The sequence below is a fragment of the Pipistrellus hanaki genome (assembly GCF_964339955.1).
Source record: "Pipistrellus hanaki genome assembly, chromosome: 3".
Lineage (NCBI taxonomy): Eukaryota > Metazoa > Chordata > Mammalia > Chiroptera > Vespertilionidae > Pipistrellus > Pipistrellus hanaki.
The window spans coordinates 143885644-143911865 of record NC_140505.1 but is presented as its reverse complement, the minus strand read 5'-3'; the positions used below and the strand labels follow the sequence as shown (position 1 = coordinate 143911865).

Below are 26222 nucleotides of genomic sequence, written 5' to 3'. Positions count from 1 at the left end.
GGTGCGGCATCTCTGGACTCTTCATGTGCCCACAGTGGGGTCCTCTGAGCCCACGGGTGAGCTGGACCCTTGCGATTCCTGGGCCCCAGCCCTCAGTTCTAACTGATTAATGGGCCACACCCTTGGCCCAGCCTCAGCCCATTTCCTGCCTGACACCCTGGGCTGGGCTCTGGGCAAGGACATGCGGTAGCAGCCGCCCTTCTTCCGGGCCAAGTCTCTCAGAGAGGGAGCTGTTCCCGGGGTAATAGAGTGGGGTTTCCAGCTCCAGAGCGAAGTAAAGCAGGCCGAGCTCCAAGGCTGGTCATCAGACCTGCGTGGCCCAGTGTGGTGGCCACCCGCCACTCGTGGCTGCTGAGCGCCTGGTGTGGGGAGTCCAGGTTGAGGGGCCCTGTAAGTGGAAGGCACACACTGGACTTCCCCATTAGTAGGAAAAGTGAATGTAAAACATGCTATTTGTGATTTTTTTAAACATTGATTACATGTCAAAGTGACAATATTTTGGGAATCGTGGGTTAAATAAAATATATTATTAAAAATACTTCTACTTGTTCTTTTTGCTTTTTTTTCATGTATTAAAACGATTCAAATTACATGCTACATGGTTTGTGTCTCACATGTTTCTTTCTGCTGAACTTTGCTGACCTAGCTGGAGCCATTCCCTTCCCCCTGATCTTCTGAGGGAAAGCCACGGGCAGATATTATGGTAGTGTGGCTATAATTTTTAAAAAATAGCCACACTACCATTCAGATGGATCTTGATGCATCCAGACGAGGCTGGAGATGGAGAGGGACATTTGACAAAGGGTCTGGGAGGAGGGGATGGAGGAGCAGGCATCTTCTTTCACCCTCATATTCCTCATAGCTCATGTCTGCCTCCCTGAGATAAATAAGGCCTTGTTCTAGTCATCTTTATGTCCTCAGCGCCAACCATAGTGCCTGCCATAGAGAAAGTGCTTGAAAATACAAACTGAATTAATGAACCAGGTGAGGGGTAGGATGGGGAGAGGATCTAGACAGCAGAGAACTATCGGGAGATGGGTCTGCCTGGGTGGCTATAGCACTCACAATGTTTGAAGATTTTAATCTTAAATCCTTATATTATAACCTCCAGAGAGCAGGGAGGCCAAACTCATAAATACATCCGTAGCCGGTAGTTGGAAGACAACTGGGAGCAGGCAGTGGGGACACCCCGAGGCCATTGTCCTCAGCTCCTGCCTCTCTGCCCCCTCCATAGGGCGGATTCTCCCCACTCCTGCAGCCGCCTGCTGGCTCCGGCCTGCCCTCCTCACAGGCACACACGCACCTGGGGGAGAGTTCAGCGGGTCTCCCTCCTCGGGCCAAGATGGTGAAGGCAGCTGGTGCAGCCTGGGAGGGAGGAAACATTCAGCTACACCTGCCTGACACAGCTCTGCTCCCACTTCAAACCGGGGCCCCACCCTCACCCAACTCATGGGTCAGTGACTCTCAAGAGCACCCGTCTCACACACTCACCTCTCAAGGTGGGGTCCCACTGGTAGGTTCCCACAGGCCCCACCCTCAGCGAGCCTCTTTGCCCGGGCAGCAGCGGGCAAGGTAGGGAGGCAGCAGGGCCAGGGCGGCCTGTGAGCGCAGGAAGGGCCCAGAGGAGCTCAGCTGGACGGGCGGCGAGTGCTGCCTGTTGAGGAGCAGCCTATCGTAGGACTTAAGCCGCAAGGGGGCTCTGGGGCTGGATCTTGGCCAAGTCACTAACTTCTTTAGACCTTAGTTCCCTCACCTCTCAAATGGGCACCAGACAGATTCCCTGCCCGTAGGACGGTTCAGAGAGTTTGTGACTGAAAGCAAACCAAGGACTTCGAACTGTGCCATGTGGTCAACACTAGTGAGTCTAGTTCCCTCACTTACTGCTGGGGAGACAGGTTATGAAGACAAAGTGATTTTTATATCACTCAGCTCCTCCTTTTGGTTTTTATTATGGAAAGTTTTAAACTTTCAAAAATGGAGAGAAATAATGTAACAAACTCCCATGTGCTCCTTACCCCACCTCATTGATTATAGACTTATGTCCTACCAAGTGCTTCTATGCCCCTGGGCTCTTTTGAAACAACCATCAGATGTTATATAATTTCATCTGTAAACATTTCAGTGTGTATCTCCAAGAGAAAGGGATTTTGAAAAATAGCCACACTTCCATTAGTGTACCTAAAACATGAATTCATGAATACTAGTAATGTATTAATATCATCAAGTATCCAATAACTGTTCAAATTCTTCAGTTGTCCCATTTCTAAAATATTTGTTTAAATCGGGGTTCAAATAAAGTCTGTGCATTACAAATTATTGGTTTCTCTCTCTCAACTTTAAACTATAGGTGCCCCCTTTCCTTCCCCTGCCCCTTACAATATATTTGTTGGAAGAAACACACACAGGCCTTTTGTTCCGTAGATTTCCCACCGTCTGAAGTTCGGCCGTGTCCCTGTATCCAGAGGCTCGGTATGATCCCGGTTCAGCATTCGGGAAGTCACTCCCAGGGCCTGGTGCTCCCTCCTGTGCGGAGACACACAGTGAAAGCAGCTGCGAATGATAATCCCCTGGACACATTATTTCCTTAAGCGTTGCAAAATAGTGACGTTCCATCATCTCTTTCTGCATGAAACAGCTGAAATACTTTTAACTGTGTGTGATGCCAGCTGGGTGCTAGAATTTGCAGAAGAATCATTTCATATATAATTGTCTAACCACCGTGCCATACACATGAAACTAATATAAAATAATATTGAATGTCAACTGTAATTGAAAAGAAAAAGAAATAACTGAAATACTTTTACTAAGAGAAACTTCCTCCCTCAACTATTTGGTTAACTGGAGTTAACTTTTATAAACTATATTAAAAAAATAGATCGGTGTTCGATTCTTTCCCCTTTATTTACAATTTCACAATAATGAGTTACTTCCTTAGCATCTCCGGAAGAAATAAATGATCCTTTTAAAATCATGAACTTGTAGATTTAAATATATGTGAAGTTTCACAGCCAACTGCTATTCCACTTAGGATATTTCTAAACAATGTATTTCTGGCTTAAATTTAGGAAACGAGGGGCCACATTTCTGAAAAGCTGAGAGGACTCTGACTTGGGAGTCAAACTGCCCAGGGGTGGAGTCCCGGTTCCACCACTGAGCTCAGTGACCTGGGTCAGTTACCTAACTTCTCCCTCCTTCTATTTCCTCGTCTCTAACACAGGGAAACGGTTGGCAATAGCTAACATTTATTGAGTGTTTACCGTCTTCCGAGCTTTGTGCTAAGTGCTTTAGTGACATGATAATGACATGTAGTCTGCATGTCAGCTCCATGAGGTGGGAGCTGTTGTCATCATCCCCATTTTAGCGATGAGGAGGAAACTGAAGCAGAGAGTTCCTGAGCAATTTGTCAAAGTTACACACCTAGGAAGTGGTGGAGCCGAGACATGAACCCGGGACAGCAAACGCCAAAGCTCACTGCCGTCCAGTGGTTGTTGTGAAGACTTGAGATGGTGATGATCAATCATTGTATGTCTACTACATACCAGGCATCATGCCAGGCCCTTGGCCTAACTCCAAATGCCACGCTGTTAGCCAATGCTGGTCTCGAGTGGGTGCATTAGTGAGAATTGCCGGTGGTTGCAAGTATGTTAAACTCAAAGGCTAACACGGGCCAAATAAACAAGGTTTAAGTTTCTGTGGGCCACAAAAAAACAAAAAACTTCAATTTTCATGGAAACGTAGGTTTATTTTTATAGAGACGCTGAATACAAAGGGCTGAAATAAATGAGTAATTGTTAACATAAAATAATAGAGCATTTCAATAAACATTAATATTTTTTCTTGAACATTAACTTACCAGCATTTGGGAATATTTATGAATAACTGCATAAATTAAGAAGTATAATGCAAATAAACCTATTTTTCTTGTTCTCTGAAAGCGAGATGTTTACTGTTATACACACCAAACAAGTCAGTCCAAGACTAATGACATGGCAACCTGCTGCTAAAATATTCACTGCTAGCCGAAACCGGTTTGGCTCAGTGGATAGGGCATCGGTCTGCGGACTAAAAGGTCCCAGATTCGATTCCAGTCAAGGGCATGTACCTTGGTTGCGGGCACATCCCCAATGGGGGTGTGCAGGAGGCAGCTGGTTGATGATTCTCTCTCATCGACGTTTCTAACTCTCTATCCCTCTCCCTTCCTCTCTGTAAAAAAATCAATAAAATATATATTTAAAAATAAATAAATAAAATATTCACTGCTAGTATTAGTGGAGAGAAATGATGAGCCTGCGGGTAAGGCACGTAGGGAAATGGACGCAACACAATTATAGTAATCAATCATTAGCGAACACTGTAGTTTATTATTAATAATTATGTATAACAGGATATTGTAAAAATTAAGTTATAAAAAATTTTAAAAACATTTATTGCTGTTATATAGGCTGTGACACAAAAATATTCATTGTGGGCTGCATGTGGCCCATGGGGCACGAGTTTGACATGCTTGGGTGGTTGTGTAAGTAGCCACTGGGGGAATGTGGGATGGGGCACTAAGCTAGCCAGGAAAAGGGCAGGCCCTACTGATAGGAAGATCCGTCCGGGGTCCAGAGTGTGAGCACAGCTGTCCTTGGCACTTCCCCTCGGAAAGGGAGATGATCAGGTCTGGCCCATGGGGTGGTGGAGAAACTCCTGTTGCAGCAGCGGTCTCCTCGTCCCCAGGCTTTCCCTCGCCTGCTGAGAGCAGACCTCTCCCTAAGAGTGCACTGTTGTTCGTGCGCTCTATTTCCACTGCCATCGTGGTTCTCATCCTACTACTCGCTTCATCCACCTGATAGCAGGTATAACCCTCCTTTCAAGATATGACTTGGTGGCACAATTGACCCTGCAGTGGGGGGACGTGCAGTGCTGCTGGGCGGGGGTGTCAGTGTCTGAGGACAGGAGAGAGAGCTTGGAAGTGGGTGGAGGCTGGCTCTGGGGAGCCCTCAGTCAACAGTATTACTACTACTTCCGCTTAACATGCAAGGAAACTCAAGTGCATTCATTTAAAAATGTGTATTGACTCCAGTGCTTTTCAGGGCCTGAAGAGACAGGTTAACTGATTTGCACAGAGTGCCCAACTGGTAGCGAGTGGCCAGCTGAGCTCTGCATCCCTGGGGGTTATGTACCTCTCCTCCCTCTCACAATGTCAGCTGCTGGGCAATTCCAAACAATACGTTGTCCGTGTGTTAGAATTTTCTGTGTGTGTACCCAGCTCTACACTCACACCTCCCCCCTGGCTGGGATCTCCAAGAGAGCAGGGATAGTCTCATTCCCCTAGGGAGTCCCAGGCAGAAGCTCAGAGAGGGTGCTCAGTAATGTGGATTCCAGGGACAGTGATTCACGGGGCCTCTCTTTCCTGGATGCTGTTCTCTAAGCCACTGCTTCCCTGGCCACCTGCTCTCCAGCGGCCCTGCTCCCCTTCCTGCAGGCCACCGCGACCTGGGGCCCCTGGGAGGAGTGAGAAAGGAAGGGCCAATACCTGGGTGGAGCAGAGGAGTAGGAGAGGATTAAGGAGGCAAAACGCACACCTACTCAGGTCTGCCATTTCCTACGATGGGTGGTCCCTAAAAATGAAAGTTCAGTGGAGGAGGCATCAGGGCAGGGGTGAGTTCAGGATCTAGGTCCTTAGGCAGTGCTGAGTATGTGTTCGCCTGTTGGGACAGCAATCTATGACTGTCCCCTCCCACCCCCTGCCCCACCTCTTGCCCACTCAGCTGGGGTCACACTGGCCACCTTGCATCCACATTCCAATGTCCGGGCCTTTCTCTAGCTGTGACTGGAACACCTGTCACCCAGATATCCACTCAGCTACTCCATCGCCGCCTTCAGGTCACTGCCTCAGCAAGGCTGGCCCTTGTCCACACTGCTGAATGCTCTAATTTCCCCCCACTCCTCATCACCCTTGCCAGACGCTACTTTCATCTTCCCTAGAAATGTTACTTGTTTATCTTGTTTTGTTCAATGATATACCCAAGCCTGCAGACTAGAGCCTGGCTCGGTGGGGGCTCAATGGGCACGTGCTGCAGTGAGCTTGAGCTGGATCTGGAAGGAACCTTGATCATCTAGCTCAGTGTTTCCCAAACTTCTCTCATGATGAGAATCACCTGGTGGAGTTGTTAAAATACAGATTCCTGAATCCCAACTAAGAAGTGCCAACTTAGCTGAAACCGGTTTGGCTCAGTGGATAGAACATCAGCCTGCGGACTGAAAGGTCCCAGGTTCGATTCCGGTCAAGGGCATGTACCTTGGTTGCAGGCACATCCTCATTAGGGGTTGTGCAAGGGGCAGCTAACCGATATTTCTCTCTCATCGATATTTCTAACTCTCTATCCCTCTCTCTTCTCTCTGTAAAAAATCAATAATATATATATATATATATATATATATATATATATATATATAATTTTTTTTTAAGTGCTAAACTAGAAGTTTTGGGAACATATAGGTAAAATTGTATACTTAACTTAGTGCTCTGTCTTAGAGCTTTCAGAGCCTGGAGCTCGGTAACTACCCCAACCAGAGGCCCTTCCCTGGGCCTCCTGAGAGGCTTGAGAGGCTCCCTGCGGTTCCTGACACATAAAACCCTCCTCTGGTGCAGCTCCCAACTTAGCGGGGTGTACCCAGGCTCCCGGGAGAACTGCCTTCCTCAGGATCACAGCTGGTTCGGGCACCAGAGCCGGAAACCCCACAGTCCTCTCCCTCCAGGGCCCTTGCTGGCTCTTCGGGAAGATCTGGGGCACCTCCTAGTGCAGCGCAGGGGACCCCGGTTCGGAATACAAGTTATCAGACAGGGTGCCTGGTGCTAGAAAACCCTGTCTAGTTTTCTCCTAGCTCAGTTAGCCTAGCACAGTGGTCGGCAAACCGCGGCTCGCGAGCCACATGCGGCTCTTTGGCCCCTTGAGTGTGGCCCAGCGTTTTAGAACCACTTCTTCAAAATAGACTCACCCAGGCCGAAAACTGACTTCTGAGCATGGGCCACGAAGTTTCAATCGCACTGTACGTGCGCACCTGCACATGGTATCGTGGAAGAGCCACACTGAAGGGCCAAAGAGCCGCATGTGGCTCTCGAGCCGCGGTTTGCCAACCACTGGCCTAGCACATAGTTGCAGTCAAGGAATGTTTGTTCTTATTACTTACTGTCCCAGTCTTGGTAAGCAGAGATGGGACCCTGGCCTAGGTGATCTTTTCTTCCATTTACAGTTGACATCAACATTACATTACATTATACAACATAGCGATTAGACATTTATATCCGTATAAAGTGATCCCCCAGAAGGCTAGTTCTCATCCAACATCATCCACACAGGCCCAGCCGGCCTTCTCCTCAGTCTCCACCAAGGCCGAGCAGGAGCAGAGCTGGAGAAATCAGGGGCTCAAGCAGGACTCTGCCTTCCTCTTTATTTCATTACGCCCTGAGTTTCAGGTCAGTGTCCTGTGGGGGCTACAGCATTGGGTTTGGGGTCAGTTGTTAATTGCTCTGTGGCCTGAGCCGGTCTCATAACCATTCTGGGTCTGTTTGCTAAACTGTGAAATGGGCTGGTTCCCAGGATCGGCATGAGGCTCCCACCTGGTGATGTGCCTCTGGGAGCCCCGGGTAAACCACAGATCGTCATGCAAACCCATTTATCACTGTCATCCATCGCTTGCTTACGGCCTCCTATGGCCTCTCAGGTCTCTTTCTACCTTGGCTCCAGCACCACTTTCCCACTCCATCTCCTGCCACTCCTCCCTACACGCCCTTCACTCCGGCCATAGAGTCAGACACCACCCTGAACAGGACATACCCTTTTACGCCTCCGCGCCTCTGCACAAACTGTTCTTTCTGTCGGAAATGCCCCCTCCCTTTGCCACCTTGAGAGTCTCAGCATCATCTGCCTCCTCAGAACCCTGCTTCCTGGTCTCCCTGTACCCAAAGTGGAGTCAGGGTGGGTTAGACTCCTGGCTCTACTACCTACTGGCTAAGTGACCTCAGGCGAAGCTGCTTAACCTCCCTCAGCCTCCGTTCGCTCATAGGCAAAATGAAGACAATAGCAAGATTCAGCTCTTTGGGGCATTGTGAGGGTGACTGAGGTAACACAGGCTTGGCCCCTGATGTTCTTAGTATTCTTATCCCTATCGTCTCCTCCGAGCTGCACCCAGGATCTCTGCCCCCTCACCTGAGCCAGGTGGGCCCTGACCTGTCCTTTAAGACACCACCCAAGAGCCAGCTGACCTTGGAGAAGCTAAGGAATGGGAGTGGAATTGCTGGATGGATCATTTGGTAATTCTGTTTACTTTTTGAGAAGACACCACACTGTTCTCTACAGTGTGGTGTGGCTGCACAATTTTGCATTGCTATTATGAGAGTTACGTTGTCATGTATGAGGGTTTCAGTTCCTTCACATCCTTGTCAATACTTGTTATTGTCTGTGCTTTTTATTATAGCCAAACTCCTGGGTATGAAGTGGTATCCATTTGCATTTTTAGTGCCTATTGGCCATTTGTATACACACACACACATACACACACACACACACACACACACACACACACTCTACCTAATAAAAGAGTAATATGCAAATTAACCATCACTCCACTACACCCACCAGCCAATCAGAGCAAGTATGCAAATAAACCCAACCAAGATGACCACAGCCACAGAGGACATGAGGAATGCTTGGGTTTCCCAGGCAATGGAGAAAGCCAAGCTTTCTGCCTGCTCTTGCTGGCCTAAGCCTCCACTCAAGGCTACAAAGTTTCAATTATAGGAGGTAAACAAATCCAAACAGAAATGGCTGCCAGCCACAGAGCGAGCAGGAGGCTTGGCTCCGCTCCAGGCCTCAAAGTTTCAGTTGTAGAAGGTAAATAAATTCCAGAAACCAGGGCCTCTGTTTGGGTCACTAGGGGGCATGGCCAGCCTGCAAACCACCACAGGCCCCTCGCTCAGGCTGCCCCACACCCTAAGGGAACCTCCACCCTGATCCGGGACACCCTTCAGGGCAGACCAGGTGGCCCCCACCCATGTACCAGGCCTCTATCCTATCTAATAAAAGAGTAATATGCAGATTGACCATCACTCCAACACATAAGATGGCTGCCCCCATCTGGTCAAAGATCCTGTCCCCATGTGGACACAAGATGGCCACCCCAAGATGGCCAGCAGGGGAGGGCAGTTGGCCAGCCCTCCAAGGGAGGGCAGTTGGAGACGATCAACCCTGCAGGGGAGGGCAGTTAGGGGTGACCAGGCCAGCAGAGGAGGGAAGGTGGGGGCAAACAGGCTGACAGGGAGCAGTTAGACATCAATTAGGCTGGCAGGCAGAAGCGGTAAGAGGCAATCAGGAAGGCAGGCAGGTGAACAGTTGGGAGCCAGCAGTCCTGGATTGTGAGATGGGATCGGGTCTAAATGGGCAGTCAGACATCCCTCGAAGGGTCCCAGATTGGAGAAGGTGCAGGCAGGGCTGAGTGACACCCCCCACTCCCTGCCCACACCATGCACGAATTTTATGCACTGGGCCTCTAATATCTATATATAATAGATATTCCATATATATATTAGATATATATGAAATATCTATTCAAATCCATTATTAATTTTAAAATTAGGTTGTCTTTTTTATTGTTGAATTGTTGAGTTATAAGTGTTCTTTATATATTTTGGATGCTAGACCCTTATTAGGTATATGATTTGCAAATATTGTCTTTTATCCTATTGGTTGCCTTTTTCATGTTCTTGAAGGTATCCTTTGTAGTACAAATTTTTAAAATTCTGATGATTTCCAATTTTTTTGGTTGTTTGTGCTTCAGATGTCATATCTAAGAAGCCATTGCCTACTCCAATGTCAAAGCGAGTTTTATAGTTTTACCCCATACATTTAGGCCTTTGATCATTTTGACTTAATTTTAGTTTCAGGGTCCAAATTCATTTGGTTGCATGTACAATAGATATCTAGTTGTCCCAGCACTGTTTATTGAAAAGATTATTCTTTCCTCATTGATTGTCTTGGCATCTTTGCTGAAAATCTATTATCCATAAACATGGATTTTTTTTCTGGACCGTCAGTCTATTCCCTTGATCTGTTATATGTATCCAATGCCAACACCACACAGTCCCGATACTTGATACAGAGTGCACTGCATCAAGTGTAAATCAGGAAGTGTGACTCCTCCGACTTTGTTCTTTTATTTAAAGATTTGTTTGGGCCGTTCTGAAGCATGAGTTACTTTTATAGAAGGAAAAATACATATTACTATGAACAAAAATCCTACATTTTCAATTCATTATCACCCAAATGCTACTTCCTCCAGCGAACTTCCTCAGACTCTCCATTCAGGACCTGCCTCCCTCTGACAGCCTTGTTAGAACTTCTCTGATAGCACCTGTGTTCTCCTGGGGTGCTGGGATCACCAGTCTCAAAGACAAACTCTTTGAAGGCAGGGATCATGTCTTATTTACTTGAAAGTATTTCCCAGGGATTTTGGCATAGAGTCTAGTATTATGATATGGCTGATATATATGCTGAATGAATAAATCAATAAATGAATGCTATTAAGTCAATCATATAGGTCATATTCTGATCAAAACCTGGGCAAACATCCACAAAAGAAAAAAAAGATTTTAGGAAAAGCATTCATGAAATTCATGGTTATATCTCTATAGACAAGTGTAGGCATGTTTTGTTTCACCTGAGGTTTCCTTAGCTTATTGTAGCCATTATAACGCTTGTCAGTAAGAGGGGGAAATGTGCCTGAGTTATTGGAGGAATTACGTGTGAATTGCAAACTCAGGCAATTCCACAGCCAGGGCCCAGCTTCGATCAATACTGTAACACAATGACAGACAGGTCGTATCAAAGCATCAGACCTTGCTTAAATGAAAAGATTATTAGCCTTTGAATTAGCACTCTAAACAGGGCTCTTAATTAATCTTCTAATGATTTTTGTTGTCTGGAGGCATTAACTCTAATCCCAGAGCTCCATGCACACATTTGTCCCTTAAATAATCAAGGGAGAGCTGGGGTTTGAGTTCCTGCTCTCAGTCCAGGCATGGAGACAGCACACACACCATTCTTCTGAGTCTGGGGCCAAGTTCAGGGTCACACAGTGGGCCAGAGCTGGATGGAAATAATAATTCTGCCTGAGAGGCAGGGAGGTAACAGGCCACATGAGACCTTTGAGCCGAGCCTAGGAGCCTACCTAGGCTGTTGCCAGGGAGAGACAGGGGAGGGCACAGTGTTCCCGGCAGATGGACCACCGAGAGCAAAGGCATGTTCCCAGGCTCTCAGAGGCTCCTTCTCCCACAAGGCCAGTCAGAGACTATCTGGAAGATGATCTCATTGTGTCTGCCTGGGTCAGCCCACAGCTCAAAGCCCCACCAGGCCATGGGTTCTAGCTGTCCTTTTCTCAAGAGGGCATTTAATGTCTGCCATTCCTTGCTTTCCTTCCCATCGGGACAGGCCCTATCTTTGCCACCAGGCTGGGCATCTGCTTAGGGTCCTTATTCACTGCAAACTGTGGTACTAATCCCAGGAGGCTGGGTGTGAACTGGCCAGAGGTGATTGGTCATGATGAAGCTCTTACCCCCAATGAGTCCTTGGACTGACCAGCCAAGAGGTGGGGGCAGGGAGAACCTCACAGCACTGCAGGCCACTGACTGGGGTGCAGCTTTGTCCAATATTTAAAACATTTCTTAGAAACATTCTCAGTGTGCTTTCATCAATCAATGATAAGCATTTATAGATCATGTACCTTTAAAATCTTTTAATTGGAGTATTGCAAACATGAATTAGTATGTATTACAAACATACAGCCTGAGACATTTCACCAACCAAACACACCCGTGTAGCCAGAACCCTGATCAAGAGACAGGATGTGACCAGACCCTAGAACTCCTCTCGTCCCCTCCCAGTCACCACCTCCCTCAAGGGCAACTGCTGTCCTGGCTTATGACAGCATAGATCAATTTTATCTGCTTTTGTACTTCATAAAAATAGGATGATATAGTACAGGCTCTCTTGGCACTTACCCTTGAACAAATAGTTGGTCAAAGACTCCGGAGAGAAAACGAGAGGGTGTTTGAAAGTCTGGCTCTCGGCCTGGCTGGATAGCTCAGTCGGAGCCTGATCCCAATCTGCCAAGGTTGCAGGTTCGAGCCTTATATGGTCAGGGCACTTACAAGAACCAACAGAATGGATGCATAAATAAGTGGGACAACAAGTCTATGTTTCTCTCTCTTTTTTTTTTCTCTAAAATTAATCAATCAATAAAAGTTTAAATAAAAAAGACTGGCTCCCATGAAGATTAGGGGCCCACAAATGTAAAACGAGGGTCTGTGAGGTCCCGGGAAGGTGGGGGGGGCAGGTAGCCTCGTGGAAAGTGCTCTGGTCTAGGAGTCGGACGCTTGTGTTCAAGTTTTATATCTGTTCTCAGTTTGCTGTGCAACCTTGAAAAGTCCCGTTGCTTCTCTGGACCTCAGCTGCGTTCTCCGCAGGGTTGGAGTGGTTAATCGTTTCCTACCTTTTCACCAGCTACGACACCTTCTGTTGTCTATTCCCGCCCCCGCCGCTGCCAGGAGGTCATGCTTTGAAAAATGTTGCCGACGGAGCAGACTGCATGTAAGTAATGATTGATTTGTTTCCCCATTTCTTGTTAACGGAAGATGTATGAAGCCGACTCAGATCTGCTGCAGATAGCGAGCGGTGCCACCCTGGGTTGACAGAATTCAGGAAAAGCAGAGGCTCTTTATGGCTGAGTTACTCGATGGCAGCCTCACGTCAGGGAAATGCTCAGAGCCTGGTGCATGCAACGAATCCTAACAAACAGCTTGAGAACCTCCATTCCAGCCTTCATGCAGCCCCAGGCCCAGAACTACCGACAGACAGGCAACCACTAACTTTCTTTCCAGCTCTGGTAAGCCAAGAGTCTGGGGGTTGCCTGCTCCCCCTGGAATTGACCACAGACTTGTGATATATGGACTGCTCCCTTCTCAACCTGATCTCAGCCCCCAATCCCACTTTGTGCCCTTTACCCTGGGGGAGGGGAGCCCTGCCCAGCCCTGCTGGACAAATCCTGGAGGCCCTACTACTGCTCCATGGGGCTACTTGGAACCTGCTGCTGGCACTTGAATTCCTGGAGTCTGTGATAATCACGACTCCAGGCAGTCCCCCCATCCTGGGAGAGGAGGCCAGTGCTCTCTCTTTGCACCCCTACGAGCTCTCTACTTTCCAGCCCCAGCCCTATTTCTGTCTATGACCCAAGGATGGGATGAAGTCTGCTTGAGGACAGGAATTATTGTGCTTGCTGCTGGAAGCAGGGAGGAAGGGGATGGATTTGGTCAAAGAGAACTTCTTGGCAAAGGGGACTCAAGCATGGACATGGAGTGTAGGCGGAGCTGTACAGAACGAGGTCCTGGGGCGGGGGCGTTGCATCTGGGACAGTCTCCAGGTGGTATTCTGGGCAGTGTGAGCACGTGCAGGGCATCCATTCTAGAGGAATGGAGTCACTGGGAACCCTCTGGGATGACGGGTTGGGGAGGGCAGAGGGCCCAACCAGTGGGAGATGGGGGAAGTGTGCAATGACGAGTCTCTGAGAGCCTGGAACTCGATATAGACATCTAGAAGCCTTGGTTGGACATAGGAACATGCCTGGAGCAGGTCACAGTGGATGGTCAGTGTAGACCCATTCCCACTGTCTTCAAGGTAAGCTCTGGGCTTTTGTACAGTGAGGCGCAGTGGGAATTGAGAGGTGCGGCGTGAGGTGTCACCTCGTGGTAAAGAGGTGCATGTCTGGTTATAGGAAACCCCATATAAGCATGAGCTACGGCTGGCGCAGCTCTAGAAAATAAGGGTGAAGAGTTGTGATCCCTGGCCCCCGGGAGCTGACGTTGTGGAGAAGACAGACCATGGAAAACGGTAAAGACACAGAACCTGAGAAAGGCTATGACGAGGGGGTGAGGAAGGGTCTAAAGCCAGTTGTGTCTGAATTGCACTTTGACATTGTATGAGTTTTTTAAGGGATGAAGTGGGGGCATATACCCAGAGGCTTAAAGATCCTGTTAGAATCCATGAAAGTTACAGGCTCTTTCAGAAACACACACACACACACACACACACACACATGCTTCTCAGGTAAGGCAATAATTAAGAACATTGAATTCTGGGGCAAAGGTAAATCTCAGGGACAAGGACCCCAGCCAGGGCACAGCCTGCCCATGGGTAGTGGTTGCAAAAGTGTGACTCTCGTGACATGACGAGGCCGCTGGTGGGAGAGGGGGGTGGGCTTCAGCAGGAATGACCTCCCTGAGACCGAGCTGAGCTGAGGGTGTGGCTGAGGGTGTGGCTGAGGGTGTGGCTGAGGTGGCTGTGGGCTGAGGGACCAGGCGAGGACGGTGATGGTGGTGAACCTGCGATGGTAGCTGGTGGAGGGCTGGCTCATGCAGGTGGTCCTGGTGAAGGCAGTGCGGTGGGGAGGTCGAGAGCATTGGTGTCAGATGTTTGAGCTCCAGGGGTGGTTGTTATCACCTCAGAGCTGACCTGGAACTCAGCCTTCAGCAGCGGCTTCTGAGGAATGGGGCTGGGGAGGGTCAGCATCCCCCTGGAGCTTTCTCAAAGTGAGGGTCTCACCCCCTCCCCATCCTCACCCTTGCCTAACTCAGACAATATGGCCTCCGGGAAGGTGGGCAGCTGCATTATGGAAAGCCTTCCAGGTGATTCCGATTGATCCCAGCACTTTGTCTTTCTCCCACAGAACAACTAACTGCCCAAGAAGGTCATTGAAAAGGAACAAGACACTGTTCCTCTGAACTAATTAGACCACCAGCAGCTCAACCCAGCCTCATTCAACCAACCAGCTCATTCATTCACACACTGTTAGCGAGTGTCAACGATGGGCCAGGTGCTGGAGACCCCACCCCAGCCCCACACCATCCGCAGGGAGGCAGGCGGAGCAGACATGGCGGTGCTGTCAGCTCTGGTACAGGGACAGTCCTGGTGCTCTAGGAACGCCCCCAGGAAGGGCAGCCTTGGGTCAGGAGGGAAGGCCTCCCAAAGGAGAGTATGTCAGGGCCGGGAGCCAGCCAGGGGGGCGGAGAAGCCCTTTCTGGGAGAAGAGGCCACCTGTGCACAGCCCGGAGGCACGAGAGAACAGACAGCTCAGGGAAGTGCAGTGATCCGAGCGTGGCCTGTGTAGAGAGGTGGCTGGAGGGACCACAGGGTCAGGGGTTCATCCTGTGGGCAGGGGTAGGGGCGGGGGTGGGGAGGTGTCTGTGCCTGAGGAGTTGTCCGCTGAGATGGGGTAACTCTGGGGACTAGGCAGGTCTGGAGATCGGCATCCCAGGAGTCAGGCTGTGGGTCAGGCGGCTGCTCTGGGGGTCTCAGCAGGAGACACTGAAGCGGGAATGAAAGAGTGTCGGTGGGACTGGATTCCTCAGAGCCGCACCCCCGTCTGCTGACCCGGCTGAGAGGCCGCAGAGGGGGTTGTTTGGGAAGCCTTGTCCGGCCGTCCCCATCTGAGCTGAGTTTTGTGGCCGTCCAGCTCTTCCCTGCTTTTTGTCCTCTGCTTCCTGTTCCCTCTTCCCCTCCCCCATCCTCCCAGGGCCCTCTGACAAGCCTTCCTATTTCTTCAGCGTCGCTGTTAACGCCCTGCCCTCCTCCTCACCGCCCTGGAGCCCACCTCTCCTCCGGGTGGTGATGGCCCTCACCTGCTCTGCTCATTACCGTTCTCGGTTCCAAAGGCCTTCCCATCTCCATTTAGTCTCCCTCCCATGGCCACACCCTGGAGCTTCTTTCCCAAAACACCTGATCTTCTTAAAGCTTGAATGAAACCTTCTACTCGATGGACACATCCCCTGTGCTTCTGATTCTGACTCTCTGGCTCCCGTCTGCCAGTCCTGGAGTCTCACTCACCCAGACCTCCAGCCCCCCCCCCCCCCCCAAGGCCCTCTGGCCTGCACAGCCTTCCCTGCCTGCCACCCCCACCCAGGTTCTCCTTGTACCCACCCAGCACCCCTGATGGAGCCGCTGCCACCCTGGTTTCCACCGGGGCTGCACCCACCCGCAGAGAGCAGCAGCCACTGGGATCCTGGCCCTTCCCTCAGCAGGCTCCTCCCCCTCCGGCTGGCTCCCTCTCGGTGGTGCCTCGCTGCAGCTCTTCCAAACCCTCAGCCCTCAGCTCTCCAGTCTCTCCGGGCAGCTCATCTTGCTCCTTATTCACAAAGAAAACAGGAGTCATAAGAGGGAAGTTCCCTCAGGTTCCTCCACCCACCTTCCCATTTTCACATCATCCATGTCCCACCTTTCTTCCTTCTTACCACCACTCTCCTGCCTGGGCCCAGCCTGGGGTCTGGACCCCCGCTCCTCCCTCTTCCCTGGACATGGAGCACCATCCGTTCTCCCCCGTCACGCCCCTGTCCCCAACACCTTCTTCCTCAGCACCTCCATAATCATTGAAACCCCCTGTCCTCATCTCCCATCCCCTGCTTCCGGCTTCTGCAACTCCCCAGAACCGCTCTGACCCAGCCAGAAGCACCTCAACATCCAAACACCAGAGCTCATCTCGGCATTCCTCCCCCAACCTGCTCCTCCTCCCGTGCTCCCCATCTCAGTAAAGGGCAGCAGGGCCCAAGGACACACCAGTCATTCCGGACTCCCCGTTTCCTCGATTTTCCACATCCCACCCCTCACCACTCACCGAGGCTGCTCTTTAACGTCCCCGGAATCCATCCCCACGCGAGTTGGGCGCCAGGCACTCACCCTGCACTTTCTTGGCGTGTTCTTCTTTCAGGTATTCGTTCAACAAGCATTCCTCAGGAAGGCCATCCTGGGCAGCTCTGGCTTCACTCGCGTTCACAATTCCAGCTCGGGCCGTTGCCCCACGTGGCACTTGACTTCTCTCGTCCTAACACCAACAACTGCCCTGAACGCCTCCCTACTGCCCAACTCTGTCCCACCACCTGCTCTGCCTGGGGATTTGGCTGTTCCTCCTCGGGCCGTCTCTAGCTCCTGCTGGCTTTCTGCGGACCTGCTAGTGGGAATTATGTGAGGAGTCCTGGCAGCTCTGAGGACTCCATGGCGGCAGCGGCAGTGACAGGGGAACCCTGTGGGATGGGGCTGGTGGAGGTCGTGAATCTATTAGAATTCCCTTAGGAGTTATTAATTTATGCACACAATCAATATTCATGGAGTGCCTCTGTCGGGCTCTGAGGTAGGCGCTAGGGGTGCATCAGGGATGAAAAAATATACAGGCTCCCCTTTCTTTCCAGGAGCTTATAGTTTAGAAGGGAAGGCAGTCATCATATACATGCTGTCATTATAACCAAGACATGTACTCCACGGGAATGGCACATGGTGCTTGAGCATGCAATGGGGAGGCTTGGTCCTCTCTGAGAAAGTGGTGGCTGAGCTGAGATCCAAACCCTCATGATGCTTTAAGTGAGAGGAGAGAGGAGAGACGTGCATCCCAGGTAGAAGGACCACCATGTTCTGGCAAAGGCCCTGGGGGAGGCAGAAGAAATACATGAGACAGGAAGTCCAGGGCGGGTAGGACCACACAACTCACACTTTTCAAAATTTTATGGAAGAGCACCCAAAATTCACCTCTTCACCCATCTCAACGCGCGTTAGCTCCGTGGCATTGAGTAAAATCACCATGTTGTGCAATCGCTACCACTCTCCAGTTCCAGGACATTTCACACCCCGAAAGGAAACTCTGTGCCCCGTAAGCAGTCACTCCCCATTCCTCTCCTTCCCCAGCCCTTGGCAGCCACTCCTCCGCTTCCTGTCTCGATGGCTTTGCCCGTTCTGGACATTTCCTACAGATGAACTCACACAGCTTGTGGCCCTTTGTGACGGAGTTGTTTCACTCAGCATGCTTTTGAGGTGCAGCGATGCTCTAACATGTATCAGTACTTCGTCCCTCTTTGAGGCTGAATCATATCCCATTGTACGGATGCACTGCACACTGTTCACGCATTCATCAGTGGACGGACACTTGGGCTGTCTCCACCTTTTGTCTATTGTGAGGAGGGCTGCTGTGAGCGTGTGTGTACAAGCTTTTGTTTGAACACCTGATGTCAACTCTCTGGACACACACCTGGGAGTAAATAGAATTGCAGGGTCGTGTTCAGCTTTGTGAGGCACAGCACACACTTTCTGCTGCATTCGTGTGACCTCGCTTCACGCTGCGGTGACAAGATGGGGGTAAAGTGACAACGGCGAGTGAACACTTACTTTCTACAGCTTACGATTTCTTTTCATTTGGGTTACTTAAAGTGGAGGAGACCCAGGCTGGGAAGAGTCATTTAATACACGTCCCCACGGACTGAATAAATGGCCCCCACCGTCAGCCCGCAGGCCGGGGAGCTTTGTCAGTTTTGCTCCCTGGTGTAGCTAAAGGCCTAGAGCGGTACTTGGCACACAGCTGGTGCTCAATAACTATTTGTCGCATGAATAGAAAAATACAATGGACTATTTCAAGTGCGCCCTAAAAATCCCCAAGAACACAGCCACCCAGCGGGTGGAACCAGAGAGAATGGGCCGCCATTCCAGCCAGAATGGGGGTGGGGAGAGAAGCCAGGGTTTCCCAGGGCCACGGGCCCTCAGCCCGTGGGGAAGCCTGGGCTCACGTTTCTGAACACTCGCCACCGGCAGGTCCTCGTACGTCTGTTCACCGGAAGCTTGGAGAGCCAGGGTGGCTTTGGATCCCACAGCCAGGAAGCCTACGAGGTGGCTCCAGGCCTGCCCCAGCCCTCTGGACAGGCAGGTCTCGCTCCCTCGATGGGCACAGCAGTCCCTCCACACCGAGGCCCGAGGCCCGAGGCCCGGGGTGGAGTCCGCGGAGGGATTCCCAGGGGCCCTCGCGGCGCTGCGGGGAGCGCCGTGCTCTCCCTTCCCCCAGCAGAGGCCGGAGGGAGGAGGGACGGGTGGCAGCAGAGCGTGCAAATTGGAGGTTTGATATTGAATTGCAGCAAAATGAGCAGAGGATCAGGTGCCCCACCTGGACCCACCCCAGAGAATACCAAGGCCTGGGCCGGCTCTCACGAGAAGCCGGCAGGCCCCGGCCCGGGCGGAACCATGGTTGAGTGAGCAGGGGTCAGGAGGCAGGCGGCTGGGCAGGACGACGCCATCGGCTTGACTGGGCTTTCACCTCCTGCGCCCTCCATCCCTGGCCTGGGCATTCACGTCCCTCAGCGCTCCTCCTGGGTTCTGGGGGCAGAGCTGGCTGGGGATCAGAGCCAGGCTGAGACGCTGTCCCAGGCCCCATTTTCAAGGGGGGGGGGGGGGGGGGGGGAGGGGCAGGAACTCACCTAAACTCCCAGGATTCTGAGTGAGTCGGGAAGGCTGCCTGGAGGCGGGGGAGGCTGTGGGGCTCGGTCTGGGATCCAGGAAGATCTGAGTGTGAATTATGGCTTAGGCACTTCTTAGCCGTTGAAACTTGGGCAAATAGTGCGTTCTATAAACTCTTTTGTTTGAGCACCTACTCCATGCCAAACATGTGTTACCTTCTGGAACTACAGAGTTGAATTCAATACAGTTCCTGTCCGCAGAGCGTAAACAAATCACCCAGGACAGCATGATCCGTGCTGTTTGGGAGCTGAGGCAGGGTGCTGGGCGCAGAGGGCCAGAGGAGGCGGCCAGCTGAGAGTGCTTTAGCCTCCTTCCCCTGCTCCATAAAGTGGAGTGCCCACCTCACCTCGGAGCTGGGATGACGGATGGGAAAAGGACAGGAGCCTGGCTCGGTGCCTCACACAAAGCACAGGCAGGAGGAAGCCCGAGGCTGGCAGGGACAGAGGCCTGGGAGGGCAGGAGGGGGCTCCAGGGTGGGAGGAAGTGAGTGTGTGGCATGGGCGTGGCGGGGGAGAGGGACCCTGAGCAGTCTGAAAGGGGTCTTGCAGGCCCCCCTGTTGCTAAGCCCACAGACGCTGGAGGCAGGGGCTGGGGAGCCGGGGCAGTTCAGCTGCCACTGTCCTAAGTGGGGAGTCACACAGGTTTCGGTGACCTTTGTGAGGAGGGTGGTGGGCGCTGCTCACAGCCCTCCAGTTTGTTGCCGCCCCGGCTCAGGTAGGACCTGGGTTGGCCTGGCCCTGTGTTCACACCCCTCTCCCTCCCTCTGTGGCAGAGGACGCCACTCTCCTGGGCCGCTGGCACTCTCCTCTCTGCCCTGCAGGCCTCTTTCCAGGGTGGGTGAAGCCAAGGGGGCCACCAAGTCACCCTCCGCTCTTCGGGGGGCCCCCAGGCTGGTCCCCCTCCCCCAGAGGTGCCGGGGGAGAGGAAGCCGGGGGCTAGAGGCCCTCAGTTAAGCGGGGAGCAGTCTGCCCTCCTGCAGCCTCTGCCTGCCAGCTGGTCTCCGCTCCCGCCAGCTTCCACAGTGGCTCCCAGCTCCCTCTGAAGGAGGCTCTGTGGGCCTGCAGCGGGCTCCTCCGTGTGCAGAGCTCTATGGGACCCCCTTCGTCAGCTTGTGCGACCCTCCCCCTGTGCGCTGACTCTGGCCACAGCTCCCCCGCTGCTTGCACAGCCTTTTTAGGACTCTACTCACAAGGCGGGGCTATTAGAAAGGTGCCCCCGCCCCCACCCGCTTACTCACACCTAATCCTTTCAAATGAAGACAGACGTGTCCCCGACCCCTCCTCTCCCACCAATGCACAAGTACACACGCCCGCTCTCTGCCCAAGCTCTGAGCATCAGCTTCTCTCCTGAGCCAGGGCCCTGAGGCAGGATGCCATGTGATGGAGCTGGCAGGCAGAGTGCAGGCAGGCTGGGGGGCATCAGAGCTGGCGGTTTTGTTCGTTTATTCACTCGACAAACTTTTATGGAGCAGCTTGATGGGCCAGACCCTGTGCGAGGCCCGGGGTGGAGGTGCCGTGTGAGCAAACCCAGAAATGGCCCTGCCCTCCGCTCACAGCGGGGGAGGAGCAGGAGGCAATTACCGGCCTCTGAGGGAGCCGGGAGGTCAGGCCGGTGGTGCTGCTGGGCGGGTGTGATACGGAGGCTGCGGGGAGCCCTCGCAAATAAGAAAACGACTTTACAGAACGGCTTCGTGTCTCAGTCCTCGAGGAGCAGCAAGGAGAAAAGGCCCCGTTTAAGCCGGCATTGAAAGTGGTGTTTTTTTCAAACTCTGAGTGGCAGCCCACTCGTGAGTCATGAAATTGCCTCAATCGTTGTGACCTGAAAAACTCTCTTAGGGCAACGGAATAGAGGAACCTAAAACATCACCTTTAGGAAACGCTGGTTTGGGAAATGGTAGTTTTAGTTGTGTGTCGATCTCTATCGTCCTACCCAGATAATGTTATGAATGAGGATATTAAGCGTATTTCCTCTTGCAGGTCTTGATAAAAAAAAAAAAAAAAAAAAAAGGGTTGACTGGCCTGGAGTAGTTGGAGGAAGAATTAGTCACGAGAAAACGATGGTGACACAGAGCTGGCTGCGAGAACAACACACACCGGAGCCCAGAGGGGAAGGGTGAGAGGAGGACACGCCGCCGAGGCCCGCGCTGACCTGTGGGCAGGCGGGAGCTACGTGAGGTTCGGGAGCTCCCACCTTCTTAGCCTCGGGCCCACCCCGTGGGCGGGAGGAGATGGCCCAGCTGTCTTTGTGTCCCTCCAGGACCTTCAACCCCCCTCCTCCACCTGGGCCTCCACGGTCAGAGCTGCCTGACCTTGAGCTGCGTTTAGAGGACGGAGCCAGCCAGTCCCTGGCGGGGAGGGGGATGAGCTTCTGGAGCAGACAGACCTGCATGCATTGCTTACATTCATACCGACCAGCCTGTGTCTCGGGAAACCTCTATCACCGCTCTGTGCCTCAGTTTCCCCCTGTGCGAAATGGAGCGAAAACAACGCATCCCCAAAAGTCCTGTGAGGATTTAGGTTGAGGCCCAGATGTCCCCAGGCCTTCAGTGCTTCGGGTTCCTCCTTTCTTCCACACGGAACAGGGCTGCCAGGTTTAGCCAATAAAAATGCAGGGCACCCAGTTCCATTTCAAATAACAAATAAATTTTCAGTATATGTATGTCCCACATAGGGCTTGGAATTACTTATGCTAAACCTTTTATTCTTTATCTGGAATTCAAATGACCTGGGCACCCTGTATTTTATTGGCAAACCCGACAGGACATCCAAGGGCTTGCACTGTGTCCCGGAACCGCATGGATCCGACACCCGGCGGCACCCCCAGCTTCCTGAGGGCCGAGCCCCCGCCCCCACCCCTCCCGCCGGCTGCTGCCCGGGTCCGCTCCCCACCCGTCCCCCTGCACCGGACTGTGGACGGCCCGGCCCCTCTCCCTCATCCCCCAGGGCCCGGCCTCCAGGCTGTGCTGTGACCCACTTTCTCTGGCCTCGTGGGGAGATCGGAGGGCATGTGCCGCTCAGCTCAGGCAGGAAACCCCGCGCACCAGCGGTCACTTCCGTCCTGCTACCCCGTGCGGCGTCCTCACGGCACAGCTCCCCAGGGCACCCTCTTTCAGCCCCACCTCAAGTCACCAGCGAACATCACCCAAATCATCCTCGTGTGTGTGTGTGTGTGTGTGTGTGTGTGTGTGTGTGTGTGAAAGAGTGAGAGTCCTTTAGCATTCTTTTTTTTTTTTTTTAATATATTTTATTGATTTTTCTTTTTACGGAGAGGAAGAGAGAGGGATAGAGAGTTAGGAACATCAATGAGAGAGAAACATCGACCAGCTGCCTCCTGCACACCCCTACTAGGAATGTGCCCGCAACCAAGATGCATGCCCTTGACTGGAATCGAACCCAGGACCTTTCAGTCCGCAGGCCGACGCTCTATCCACTGAGCCAAACCGGTTTCGGCCCTTTAGCATTCTTTCTCACTTCTTCTCCATCTCGATTCTTTCTGAAGGTGAGGCAGTGATTCACTGTCACAATCCAGAAGCCCTCTTGAAGCCAGACTGCTGGGGTTCTAATCCTGCCTCCCCACTCACAGCTGTGTGGCCTCTGGAAAGTTACTGAACCCTGCTCTGCCTCATTCTCCTCCTCATTTCTGAAAAATGGGATGTCTAGCTCACAGCACTGCTGTGCAGGGTTAATACGTGTAGCATGTGGAGAGCAGTGCGCGGCCGCCTGAGCGCTAGGTGCATGCTGATATCCTAACTGCTGCCTCTCCTCCCTCTGAGGTGCCCTCTTCCTCCTGTTAACGTCTCTCCATCCTGTTGTGTGGGAGCAGCCGGGCGTGGCTGTCACCGCCTGTGCGCACTTCAACTTGGTCAGGTAAGTTCCCCGCCCCTCAAGCCTACATCCGTTCAACCTAATTGCTATTTAAATGTCTTCAAGGAGGTTACACTGTGGTTTCGCAGTTAAACACCGAGTTATTGTGTGTACACAAAGACGGAAACTGGAGCGCAGCAAGAATGTGGCGTTAGTGAAGCAAATAGTTACCATTGAAGAGCGGTCCCATGTTTTATTGCAAAACAACAGCCAAGTGTTTTATGAAACCTAAGACAGGAACAGCCTCGCAAGTAGATGGGGCTGTGGTGAGTTTTATCACGGAGAAAAGGGCAGCATGCTTGCCAGTCACATGCGGAGCAGGAAAGCACACGCGATCGAGCTTGCAGAAGGAGCAGCGGAGGCGTGGAGAGGAATTCTGGCACAGCGGCGGGCGGTCTCGTAGGAATGGTGCCGAACGACACTCCTGACGCGCAGAGGACGCTGCAGAGACGTGCGGGGACGCGGAATCCACGCGGGGCTGAGGAGAGGCGGGCTCTGGCTGCGAAGGAAATCTAGGCGACAGGTGGCCCTTGAACAACACGAGGATTAGGGGGCCGACCCCCTTTGCAATCGAAATCCACGAACAACTTTTTGCTCCCCCGAAGCTTAACGACAAATAGCCTTACTCATAACATAATCCGCCAGTTAACACATATTCTGTATGTTATATGTATTATATTCTTACAATAAAGGAAATTAGAGAAAAGAGAACGTTATTAAGAAAATCATACGGAAGAGAAAATACATTTACAGAAATATCCACATGTAAGTGGACTCGTGCAGTTCAAACCCTGTTGTTCAAGGCTCAGTTGAATTTCAGCCAGTTCCTTTTGCCTATCATTTCCTTTTTCATGCATGCACAAGAGAGATTTTTTGACTTAAACACTGAGGTATAAATAAAAAAGATTTCTTCCAATAAATACACAAAATAAAAATTGGTTTTAAAAAAGCATTTTCAGGCCAAACTGGTTTGGCTCAGTGGATAGAGGGTCAGCCTGTGGACTGAAAGGTCCCGGGTTTGATTCTGGTCAAGGGCATGTATCAGTAGGGGGTGTGCAAGAGGCAGCTGATCGATGTTTCTGACTTTCTGTCCCTCTTCCTCTCTGTAAAAAATCAATAAAATATATATATATTTTTAAAAGGCATTTTCAGGTCCTGTTCCTTTACTTACTTTCTAAAATTATTTTTAATTGCTACAAAGTACCATCCTCCCCATTTTTAAGCGCACAGCTCGACGGTATTAAGTACAGCCATGCTGTTGTGCAACCATCACCACCACCCATCTCCAAAAGAGCATTTTGGTCACACCGCGTTAGCAGCGCATCATACAATGGATGGCATCTTGGACGTCAAAAAGTCACCACACAGTGGTCGCTCACTGGAGACAAAGTACATAGCCCTCCCCTTGGGGGTGCTCCACTGCCTGCCAGCAAGCAGGGCTCGAACCCGTGGCTTGACGGGAACACCTTCTGTCTCCCTGGCTCACAGGCAATGATAAGGCCCCGGGCCAGACTGGCATTCTCCCCTCCTCCCAGCCTTGGCCCGGCCAGGACGAGGGCAACCACGCTGTGTCCCTCCCTCTGCACCTCTTCCTGGGGCAGCAGGGATGCCTGAGGTTGGGAAGGAAAGGCTGAGCGCCGAGAACCAGGGTGCCAAGTAAGAGCCGTGTCCTGGAAAAGGAGAGGCGGCCGGCAGGTGGAGGGAGGGGAGCTTTGCCCGGAGACACTGGAAAACTACTGGGCACCGGGCTCGGAGCGGCAGCGGATGTGGGGGTACGGCGCTCACGCCCACCCCGCGCTCGGCCCAGCTGGGGCACCTCAGCCTGTCTCGGCAGGAGGAGGGGCGGAGGGGTACTTTCCTTCATTCAGGACCCAGTGGAGCATCCACCTGTGTGTCAGGCTCCATTCTGGGCCCTGGAAATACACCAGAGGACGAGCCCCATGAGAATTCCTGGTTTGGGGGCGCGGGAGGGGCGGTCATTTTCTTCTTCCTTCCCCTCCTCCTCCTCTTCCTCCGCCTCCTCACTAGTGGGGTGCACCAGGCCCTCTATATATCTGGGTGGTGCCTTCTCAATTGCAAAGTATTTCCCATTCATTCTCTTGCTCCATCCTCAAAACAACTGTGCTGTGGGCAGCATTGCTCCCATTTTCTGAACTAGGAAACTGAGGCTCGGAGGGCGATGGCAGGCAGGGTGTGGTAGAATGCTCTGCAGGTGAGGCTCCAGCCCCAGCTCAGCCACCAACTTGCTGGGCCACCTCAGCTGAGTCACTCGCCCTCCCTGAGCCTCAGTGAGCCCTGTGATACAATACAATCTGCTCTACAGTCTTCCACCGGCCCGGGCTTCCCTTCCTGGGCCTGCGACTGGGACTGCTGGTCAGGAGGCAGAGCAGGGCCCAAAAGCTAGTCCTCCTGACCACCCAAGACGGACCCTGCTTTTTCATCCGCAGGAAAGGGAACAGGGCTGGGGATTGGGAAGAGCAGGGTGTGAGGTCAGCGGGGTAGGAGGGATTCCCAGACCCAAATGCCTCTTAGACCCTGGGCTGGAGCAGCACTGATGGCAGGAAGTGGCATTGCCCGGTGCTGGGCTGTGTGGGCACCCAGGCAGGAGAGCCACCCACCGAGCCTGCGGCCTCCGTACGCCTGCACAGCTCACTGCCTCTCAGAAATGTCCTCCCCAGAGCCCCGTGCGGCTCTGAGCTCCAGGGGGCACCCAGATTCTGTCCCAGCTTCTGGAACCCTAACATGTGAGTTTGGGGAGACTGATTCTCCTCGGAGTATAAGTAATACTATTAGTAATAATAGCCGGTATTAATTGATGGCTTACTGTGGGCCAGGCACCGCTTTGAGCACCGTACATACATTATTTTACTTAATCCAAACCTCAAACCAGCAGTCCCAGTCCCAGGCCCAGGAATGAACATCTGGGCCGGTGGGAGATGGTAGAGTAGAACCTCTTGCATTGTTGTCCCCTTTTCACAGAGCTGGGTGAGAAGGGGGTCACAAA

General features: G+C 52.1%; 1 protein-coding gene across 1 annotated transcript in view; it reads right to left on the bottom strand.

Annotated features, from left to right (window-relative positions):
* RACGAP1 (Rac GTPase activating protein 1) overlaps positions 1 to 26222 on the bottom strand; it is a 190894-nt gene that overhangs the window by 94510 nt on the left and 70162 nt on the right. The window lies entirely within an intron of this gene.